The following is an 11,896-nucleotide window of genomic DNA, read 5'->3' on the forward strand; positions in this document are numbered from 1 at the left end:
TAGTGCATATTTTAATGAAATTAATTTAATGTATTTAACTTATTTCAAGTAATTTAGTCTGTATCTTTACAAAGCATTTTTATCTTTTCTTGTGTAAATACACACACACACACACACACACATATATATATATATATATATATATATATTCTTGTATTTGGATTTTATATTGGTTGCCGTGATTTAAATAGGTTAAAGAAGAACCGTAGCAATATATACTCAAAATGGGTGAATACGATGAAAATAAAAGAGGAATTATCACTCTATCATATGACGAAAAGGAATCTGGCAATGAGCTCTACCAGTTGGAGTAATTAAATGACTTACTACGAAAATATTAAATGAAAAACTAAAACAGGGTAGAAGACTGGAAGTAAAATGAAAGAACTGAGGATGAAAACATAAAGTGCACGCTGACACCTTAATATTTTAATCAATAAATACGAGTTCATATTATTAATAATTAAAAACAATATTCTTTTTTTATAAATACTAAAATTTCGAGGTTATCTTATAAACTATATATCAGGTACCGGCTATTTATTTTGCTTTGATTGGATGTGTGATAAAAACATTATTAGATCCCAAAGAATTCATAGTGTTATGAGGAGCTTTCAATAAGCTTCCACACTATTTTGTGTAGATATATAAATATGTCGTAGATTCTTGAAAATTCACTATATATCTTATGGGATGACTGTCAATTTTTTATGATTTCAGGTTCAAATGAAAAGTTATAGCAGGAAGTGGAATACACCCTACTAGTCTGATTTGTCACAGTTGATGAATTTAAAAAATTCAATCTAAATGTAAGGACACTTAAAAAAATGATATGTAAGAAATAATTATGTTTTCTTATGAAAAAATCCCACAGAAACGTATGAAAGGATTCAGACTGCTCTTCAACAATCTTGTATAAATGGAGTATCAGTTTTTGAGTGGCATGGGCAATTAAAAGAAGGTAGGGAGTTTGTTATGGGTGAGGAGCTGTGTGGAACTGAGAACACCATATTTGATTGGCTAAATAAAGAATGTACATAGTTTGATGTTTCGGACCTGCACACACAATTATTCGCGAGGGAATGAAAATGCAGAAGATTTGCACGAATGCACCAGTTGGCAGGTTTATCCTCATCACGGGGTATTTCACCAAGATGGGCATCAAGAGAGTTCTTCACACTCCCTGTAGTCCAGATCTTATTCTCTGTGATTTTTAGTTATTCCTTAAGCTCAGGGAAAACCTTAAAGGTTGTAGTAATACGATAATCGAAAAGAGAAAAGACGCTACGACGAGATTCATTTACACGTTCACACAAGAGGAGTTTCTATGACGCCTTACATCAGTTGACCAGAACTGTACAACACGTGCACGACAGCCGGAGGAGATTACTTCGAAGGGGACGAGAGATTCATGTCTGTACTTTAAAAACAAAAATGTCTATACGAAATAAATATGGAAACTTATTGAAGGCACCTCATAGCATAAGTGAAAATTTTTATATCAGATAAATAAACCCTTGGTCACAGTAATGCAAGTACACTAATATCCCATCCAGAGTTTAAATGGACCAAAGCGCATTATACAGTCATTAAAACTCTCCTAGAAAATAAATAGTTAGTCATTACTAGACAGGATAAATGTTCAGTGGTTGTAGTACTAAATCATCATGATTATGTCGACAAAGTGTATATCATACTGAATGACACGGAGAAATTTATAAAATTGTGCGTTATCGCAACTCATGATCGTATAATCTCTTTAGGAACCAAATTCTAAAAGAAATGAGTTAAGTGGGTTAAACGTGGTGTACTTCCATCTAGTATAGCTAATGAGATTAGACCTTCACGATCGATCTGTCCTAGGTTATATGGTTTACCTAAAACTCGCAAAGTAGGTATCTCTGTGAGGCCCATTTTTATCTATGGTATTGTCATCACAGTATAAAGTTGCAAAATGGATCTTAAATATTTTACAACCTTATAGTAAATACTGCCTTCAACATTCATTATTTTTGTAGGCATTATTCAAAAGTCTACAGTTTTTAATAAATATATGTGTTCTTATGACGTTAGCAACCTGTTTACTTCTGTCTCGATTTCAAAGACTATAAATATCTGTACATATTTTTGGTATCGTAGCCAGATATTGCCTTCCATTTCTGAAAACGTATTTGTTGAGCTGATGAAATTTGCCATTATTCTGTTGAATACAGTTGCAATATAGAAGGTGCGCCCATGGGCTCAGTTCTGGTGCCGATAATGGGTTTTCATGAAGAGTAATAACTCTCTGGACGCATGAAACCCTTAGTCTATTTTTGCTATGTGGACGACACATTTTTCCCTTTCAATAACATTGGTTTACAAAATAATTTTTTGCTCTGAGGCAAGAATGGGGATAGTGTATTTTGTTAATTTGTAAATAGTTTTTTTCTCCATCACCACTAGCTTTTAATAGTGAATGCTCCGATGAACTACAAGCCTTTGTGCCCCCTCAACTAAATTACATACGACAAACCTGACATGCAGCAAAATGCCACCTGCACACAGTAGAAATCCCTAGATGTTAGAAAGCCTTCTTCTTTAATAGTTTCTTTCTTAGAACTGCTAGACTTTGGAATTCCATTCTACCCTGAAATGCAAAAGTTTAAGCGTAATGTAAGCAGCCATCTTGCCGCTCATCTCCTGCATCGTACCCCTACAAATTATGTCCCTAATAGTAGCTCCCTACATCAAAGTGGCACTGTGCTTTGTTTGGGTGGCAATGCAACATATTAGCGTATTGAGCGATGCTCTTTGTGTAAACACATGGAGCTTAGACATTTAGACGATGTCAAAACGTCGTTAATTCACTACCCGCACAGCAGCAGTCGAATAGCGTAAGTGATTCTAGCTGTTCGAGGGCGACCTTGTCCTGGCCTATCCTGAATGTCTCCAGTCTCCTCAAAACGTTTTAAAGTCCTCCACACCAACATTTTGTTCACTTTCAGGCTATGACAGATATCCTTCCTGGGGTTTCCTACTTTAAACAGCTCAACAATTTCAGTCTGCTTGTCTAAAATACTACACATGGTTTTATTTTGGAATCTGAAAGTATAACGATTAATGAATAAGTGTCAAAAATAGAGAAATACCGAGAAAACAATTAAAATTATAATTTGAAATAGACTGTATAGGTGTATACAGAGTCATCAATATTTATATTGATGACTCTGTATACACCTATATATATATATATATATATATATATATACACACACACACACACATATATATATATATATTCCTTCATTCCACAATAAAAGAACTTTTCTGTAAAGTCTGAGGAGGCTACATAACGGCCAAAAACGGTCGTGTAGCTGAAACAAAAATGTAACTGAACAGAAAAAAACAGTAATAAATAATAAAACGTATATTTGCTCTACAACAGTATTGATCACTTTCTTCAGGTTTTTATTAATTACCATTTCTACTAAATATATATATATATATATATGTTAAAAGAATCGAGAAATATAAATAATTTATTGAATATACTTATATTTTTCACGAATTGTTGTGTTTTTATTTAACAAGCGAGCATTTTCATAGAAAATCAATCTGAGAAAAATTGACCATACTCCTATTATGGCAAGCAATAGTATTTATTTTTCCCCATAAAAGTAATAATCATTTCAAAAATAGAAATTAATTATTTTCAATACATATTAAAAGAGTGACATGTACAATATTTATTAAATAAATAATGTTCATTAAAAGTTTGTTCGACTAATTTAAAAATTAATGAATAAAGTTATTATGTTTAATTCTCTATTAAGCATTTTTAGACGTATTTTTGAAAAATGTAATCGTTAGAATTCCTTCACAGATTCCCTATTTGTCGACGGAAACCAGGTGGTAGAAGCAACTATATGATAATCATATTTGAAATAGAATTCATAGTTTTGGTTACAGACACACAAGTATCTAGTTGAATATACACGTTGATTACATTATGCGGTGTAATTGCATCATGTGAGTTGTGTTTGAATAAGATAATCACTTGGTAATAAGGTTGTCTGCAGTAATGTAACACTGCCCAGCTGGTATCTCTGCTGTCTTTTATTGAACGACCACACCATAAGTGCAATTCAGGACTTTTAGGCCAGACATTTTCTGCTCTACCGACCACCGTCAATGTTGTATTGGACGTCGCCAGTATCAGTGCCATTTTATTAATAAATCCCGATGTGCTGGCGTCGAACCAACTGGCTGTACACGTACAGACCCTTGCATAATGCACTAACCAATACATGCTTTGGATGATAGAGTTAAATTGAACACTAAATTAATATGCTAGCGTGAAACCATGTATATCTAATTGCCTGTGCACGTGCATACGTCATGTCAGATCAGATGGATGTAGTAAAATAATTCTAATTTCTTCGATGCAATCGCTTCTTCGGTAAAAGTAATTTATTAAACTTAATATGCATGTTGACATGGCTGTTAATTATTTTAACGCGAGAATAGACGCTGATCTAGCGAACTGATTTGTATGTTTCAGTACACAGGCTGTAATCTTCGGCAAGTTGTCTTGCTTCAAATATCGTGCTTGATATCAACTTGGCTTCAATGTCAATTATATGATCGCGGATAGTGCAGTAACAAAAGCTTTTTCCTTAAAAAAATATCAATTCTGAGATTTTAAACAAGCATATTAAAATATAAGGCTGTAATCGTGTTTCTCGGGCGTTGAAACTGTTTAACCTGTTTACAACTTCCGGTTTGAAAAAAGCCAGGAAAGCTTTTTTCTATTATTCGACAATTTACGGAAATCGTCTTATTTCTTATTTTATTTGTTTTTATATATGTTTATACATTTTATTTTTCTACACTACTAAATAAGCAAGACAAATATCTTCTCTTCTATTCTTCTTCTCTCTATATAAATAAAATGAACTCATTTTTCCCGTCTGATTTTGACATTAATAGGATTAAAAATCAAGATATTTCATGCAAATATAATATGCACAAACGGCAGAACAATATCTGAGGTGTGTTATAGGCTTATTATTTCTCAAATTCCTCGATAATCTTAGATTTCTATACTTTTTCTGCTGAGAAGTCACGGCCAAAATCGGTTAAGATCAATGGAAGTGGTAAAATATTTTCTCTCTAATAAATTCCTCCTCCCCCTGCCACCACTTAACACCATTTGGGGATCGTTCACAAGGAACAGTTGAGAAGAGAACACCGGTTTGGCTTCGTAGTTCTTTCATGTTAAGTTATTTAAAATCACTAAACTAAGCTGCAGTGGTCTGTGGCGTAGTGGTTAGCGTGCTGGACAATTCACATTTTATTTTCACGTTCGCGCCGACCTACCGTAGTCGTTTTTTTTTGTTTGTTTTTTTTTCCTAAACAACTGGAATGGACTTTTCTTGGTGGCCGAACTGTTAACGTTGCAGATGTTTGTTTTTGTTTTTTTTCACACTTTATTTTCCTACTTTTACTCATGACTCCGGGTTTGATCCTTCCTACTTGCCTACCATAAATTTTTTTAAAACTCACCCCCCCCGTCCCGGAAACAAACACTCGGGCAACGCCGGGTACCCCCGCTAGTAAATAAATAAAACCGAAAATATATTTTTTAAAATTAATTTTCGTAACAAATAAATTACATCGTTCTGCTGAAATGTTTTACTTTTATTTTTCATTTGCAAAAATAACATACACAGTATTTTTTCATAATTTACGGTTGATGTTGAAACTAAAATACTAAGTAAATTCACGTATTAAAAAATAAAGTAGATGAAAAAATATTTACTTGCATTCCCACGAGGGCTCATGTCAGATTGTGTGAGTAAAGTTTGATTTTTTTTTCGTGTTTAAAATATGCAAATAAATACAAAATTTTTCATGTCTTTTGCTTTTTGTTTTACATCATCAGTATGATCCTTTTCCGTATTTTATTTTTCCCTCACATTTCTGTATATTAGTCTTTTCAAAAGTATTCTAACATAAACACACCGATATAAAACCAAAGATAATAAATAACATGTACGTTTTAAACATCAAAAAATGTTTAGACGATTATTTGGATGTATTTTAATTGCAAGTTAGTATGTTTTTATGAGCTAACCCAGCGTAGTGTACCTCCTAAAAATAAATGGAATTCTGCTTTCTTTTGTGCTAATAGGTTTTGACCACCTTTACAGATAATATAAAAGACGGAATTTTAAATAAATAATAAAACGTCAAATTTCAGAGTAAAACGAGCACCCACTTATTGGCCAGGTAGCAGTATGCGAGGTATATAATCTTTAGCATTTTTACAAGTTTGGTGCCGTGGGTGTAAAGAAGTTGGAACAGGGCGGAGGGTTATAAGTTCGAAACAGTTTTAAAAATACGCAGAAACACTTAAAAATGTGTGTGTGGGGGGGAGACTTTTCATTTAAAAAAAGATTTGCTTTGAAAAAGTCTCACCATTAAATATTACTTAATTAATTATTTTTCCTGATATTTTAAAGACAGTTAACACACACACACACACGCACACACTCACAAATAACTAGGGTGTACCTGTACAATGCGCACTCCTTATAATTTTTTCGTCTTTTTTCGATATTTTTACATGAATTACACACCTCTTATATAAAGGATTTTTCAGTTAATTTTAAAGCAATGATGTTAATACTTTTATTATCCAATGTTTTCCGTATTGTTTTTACTGGTCGTCAAGTCTGTTTTCCCGCGCGTACATTCAATTGGTGAGCGTTTATACATTAATTATGTATACTCACTATTCCATAGCTAACTAAAACATATACTGACCGAACGGGTCACGGGTAGTCAAGTATTAGAATGATATCTGCCTTCTTCTACTTAATGGCAACAGTTTTTAAATAAAACAAATAATTATTCATACTCCTAATATTTATACACATCAGTTGGACAACACTGCGAGACCACTCGAAATTTATGAGCCGTAAATTCAATGACATAAACTTTTACTAACATTTCAAGTGGTTCAGTGTTTAATAGTTAATTTTAATGCAGGCGGAACCAATATTTTATTTATTGTCATCTTAGAAGTGCTTCACGATTATAAATTATAGACATGCTACTGAATATACAAGGGAACGAGGGACAAAAACGAGAGTAAGAGTCATGGTATATAAAGCATTAGCAAAACAATATAAGGTTTAAAATCAAAATTACAGACAGAAACTTCGTTAATTGTAAATTATGAGTAACTAATACAATTAAAATTGAATATTGTAAAATGTAAACGAAATAATAAATAAAGTATATTTTAGCATTAATGTAATTGATTATATTTAATAAAATTTTTCTAGCTATATTTTTAAAAATCTATAAAATGAATTGTGCATGTATGACGTTAATGCATTTCATCATTTTTCAGCGAATCTATCATTTCAAATCTGTATTGGACATGTTAAACAGTCTGTTTCAACACCAACATTAAAGATAACAGTAAACAAAAACGTTAGAGAATAAGCCTTTTAAATATAAGTCCGTCCGAGGCGAATAAATTCTTACATATTTGATTATTTGAACAACTATACGAGGTGCCTTCAGTAAGTTTCCTAACATTTTGGACAGAAATTTAAAATTGTCACAGAGCCTTGAAAATTCAGTATCTTATTGCTATAATTCTTATGAGATGACCGTCCATTTTTCATGATTTTAGGTTCAAATCAACAGCTACAGCAGGAATATAAATGCACCCTATTAAAGCCTGATTGTAAAAGTTGGTGTATTTCTAACACGCAATGTGGGCGCAAAGACATTTTAGAAGAACGATGTGCAATAAAATTATGTTTTAAACTTGATGAAAATATCACAGGCATGTATGGAATGTGGTAGACTACTTTTGAACATTTTACATGACTCGAGCATCAGCTTTGAGTGGCATAAGAGATTTAAGAATACAAAGAGTCTATAATGGATTATGAGAGGTGTGGAAGGAGTAAGAAAATAGGAACATTGTGGTGGATTGGCCAAATACGTAATGTCATAGAGAAAGCTCGTCGTGTGCCTAAAGAGACAAGAAGTACAGTTTTATGTAAGTGTATGACATGCACACGCAATTATTCGCGTGAAACTGAACGGAAGATTTGCGTGAATGTACAGTCACCAACTTCAACTTTGTTACAGACTATTTGAACAAAATGGGCATCGAAACAGTTCTTCACTCACCCTATAGTCCATACATTGCTCCCTGTGACTTTTGATTATTTCCTTAGCTAAAGGAAAACTTAAAGGCTTTCGTTATTAGACAACTGCGGAGATAAAGAGGTTGTGACGTAGATCATTGACACGTTCACGCAAGAGGATTTTCATTGAGCTTGCAGAAGTTTTTGGAATGGTACCAGTGCATTGCAGCTGGAGATTACTTCGAAGGGGGCTAGAGTTCATGTGTGTACTATCAAAAAAGTTCCTATGAGAAAAAAGTCTGGGAACCTATTGAAGGGACCTCGTATATATGATTATAATATTATGTTTCAATTATTTGTTGTTTGCTGTAGAAAAAACAACAATATCAGATAGATGAGAAGAATCACTTATTTTATTTTTGCTATATATTTTTACATTTTTATTTTTTAGGAGTTGAAGCATTAGTAAATACCAACTATTTGAATTATCGCACACCCGTTTATAAAGCGTATTACTACTATTTAATGCGATAAACGGAGTAGTTTTCGTTTAAATTATATGTGCTAGGGTTTGTATTATGGGGCATCATAACTATATATATATATATATATATATATATATATATATATATATATATATATATAAAGTTGATTAAGCAGTGTACATTAATAAGTATGTTTCATTTTGACTAAATTTTTGAAATATTTTATTGAGACCTCACCCACAGCAAACACACATGAAAAGGAAACATTTTTATTTCATAAACTATTCATACTTTTTGGATATAGATATAACTTTTTATATTTCTAAACAACATTATCCAGAGCAGATAAATAAGCTTCTCACAGTTTTCAATGCATAGCCCTTCTGTGCCCGTGGCGTACTGTATAAAGTCGTTGAGTCCTTACGCTTCCAGGTGAGCATTGCGTAAAGAGAGCGATTTCAATTTTACCCAAAGCAGGTCAGAGGATTACTTGACCAAAAAACGTTGTGAGACAACAACTATGGAAGGCAGTAATTACTGGAGATACAGTTACAAGACTCAGTATTCCTATTCCATCGCGGTTAGGCGCCAAAAGAAGACAGGCGATAAGTAAGCCGAAACATGGTGAAACAACCATAACTAAAACTATAAAGATATTAATACAAAAAAAATTAATACAAACAATTGTATAAGCTCATCTCCCAGGATTCCTACAAATAAAAATAGAATAATATGTAATGTATCTCTTTGTATACTATCTGTAACTAGTAATTCCCATTTGCTATTTAATTTTATTTCATGCGAAAAATCAGAGATAAAAATAATAAAAATTGAAGTTTATATGGCATCAGGAGTTCAGACAATCTTATACACAAGCTTTGTCTATGACTTGGTAACGTGAAGATACTTTAACTTTATAGAACTGATTTCGACATGTATAGTAATAATAAAATCATCTTTAATTCAATCGATGGTGAGTACATCCTCAGGCCTATCCCAAAATTGCACATTAGAAATGTAAAATTAAAGAATGATAAAAGTTATTCGTTGCTAGGTTTGTGGATTAGACAGCTTAAATTTAATCATACAATTATTAAACAGCATGTTACTCAAACGTTGATTAAGCAGTATATTTTAGGGAATATCAAGGGCGAAATATCTGATTTCAATTTTCATATCCAAGAAATATTAAAGAAAATGAAAAGTTTTTTCTTCGTTTTTACTTTTTGTCTTTTATATTTAGTCAATTGCATCAGTTTATTTAAATTTGAAAATTACTATGTTTAATCAGTGGCATGATTAAAAACGGCATAAAAGATAAGCGAGAAAGAAAGAGAGAGAGAGAGAGACGTCAACCTATACATTTTATTTTCAGAATCCTGACAAACGCCGGGTAGTATAAATGTAAATGGAAATATATCTGTATGCCAAAGAAAATGAATGTGCAAGTTACAGATTATATGATTCTCATGAGTAAATAGAGACAAAGTTTCTGACATTAATTACAGGCATATTGCAGATAGTGACATTAAGGTAAACCAGTCTCATTCGTCCGTACAAAATGCAAGAAATAGACATATTGAATTCGCACGCTCACAAACAGAAGTCTGGGTTCTAGAACCGGTGATTGTGATATATTTTATGGCAATAAAACGCCACACACACACACACACACACACACACACACACACACACACACATATATATACATATATATATATATATATATATATATATATATATATATATATGTACAGTGGGCGGTAAATTGTGATTTTAATGAAGCCAGTCGGTAACAGATAATTTCTTCCAGTGAGTAAATATGCCTGTTCTTCCCGGCTGTTCCGTGAGACTATTCGATATTGGTCACAAGCACCGACAATTTCCGTGCCCGAAGGCAATTCCTGCCAATATCGAGTCGGTATTTCAGATGAACGGTGCAACCATTCGTGTGTAAATTACCCTCTACATGATTGCCATCATGTTACGCACTGAGTTAGTGAGTGCGCACAAATATTTGATATTGAAATATGGCCACATATATGTGAATATGTCTTTTTTATACACGAAAGCCTCTACGTATGCATCTGGTGTGTCTGTCCTCTGCTCTTCTGGTATATATATATATATATATATATATATATATATATATATATATATGTGTGTGTGTGTGTGTGTGTGTGTGTGTGCGTACTTATATATATATATATATATATATATATATATATGCATATATATATATATATATATATATATATATATATATATATATATATATATATATATGAGCGGATGTATCTGGCGTTACACCGGTGTGTAGAGGTGGTGCAGTAAATGCACGGGAAGGGGGGTAAGAGAGGTATCAAAAAAGTGGTAGTAGCGAATGGGGGAATCAAAACAAGTGTAGTTCGCCCGGGTGGACAGAGGTGTTAAAAAAAGTTGTAGCAAAACTGTAACATAATAATCAAAGTATACTTACGTGGACAATGTATATACGGCATAATCGCGTTGACAGACCGGTTCTCATCAGATCATCGAAGTTAAGCAACGTTGAGCCCGGTTAGTACCAGATGGGTGACCATTTGGGAATTCTAGCCGCTATATGTCGTCCTGTACTTCACATGTCACTGGTATTTAACAATGTCGTCTCAGGAGAGGAATGGTTCGAGATTGTGCACCTCCTGCCACAAAAATTTAACGCGAAAGAAACCCTTCGTGGGTATCCATAGTCTGTCCATACTGACGGAGCCTGCTTTTTTTTGTACTTACGTGGACAGATATCAAAAGTATTTGCTAAAGTTTGTGGAATATTTCTATTCTATGGAGGTGTTAAGTTTTGAGACATTGTGTTGAACAAAGATGCCCGCGTAGTTCAAATCAGTAACCAAGATGGCGCCCAAGAATCAAATGCGGTCTGTGGCGTAGTTAACGGCGAATTGATTGAATCCAAAATTCGACAATTTTTTTAATTTTTATAATAATTTTGAAACGTTTTCATTGGTTGTTTAGCACAGCCGGTGCTTATAAAAATGATTAGCGATTCCATTCGTCTCATACCTCCACCACTTCGCTTGATGGGGAAGATCTCCTAGCGGCCTCGGCTGCAGGGAGACAGGGTAGTACACGTCAAGGATTCGTCACTTGACACTCAGCCCAACACGTGAGGGGCCGGGAACCGGCCCAGCACCTGTTGGACTGTGGTACATCGCCTGGGTAATACCTAGGAGGTCAACCCTCCCAGGCCTTGCCACTGGG

At 33.5% G+C, this 11,896-nt stretch overlaps 1 pseudogene; it reads left to right on the forward strand.

Moving 5' to 3' along the window:
* The first annotated feature begins 11,131 nt into the window (after positions 1-11,131).
* On the forward strand, positions 11,132-11,248 carry LOC145296371 (5S ribosomal RNA; annotated as a pseudogene).
* Positions 11,249-11,896: the final 648 nt, after the last annotated feature.

The sequence above is a fragment of the Euprymna scolopes genome, chromosome 16 (genome assembly GCF_053919585.1).
Source record: "Euprymna scolopes isolate OS-2025 chromosome 16, ASM5391958v1, whole genome shotgun sequence".
In the NCBI taxonomy this organism is placed as follows: domain Eukaryota; kingdom Metazoa; phylum Mollusca; class Cephalopoda; order Sepiida; family Sepiolidae; genus Euprymna; species Euprymna scolopes.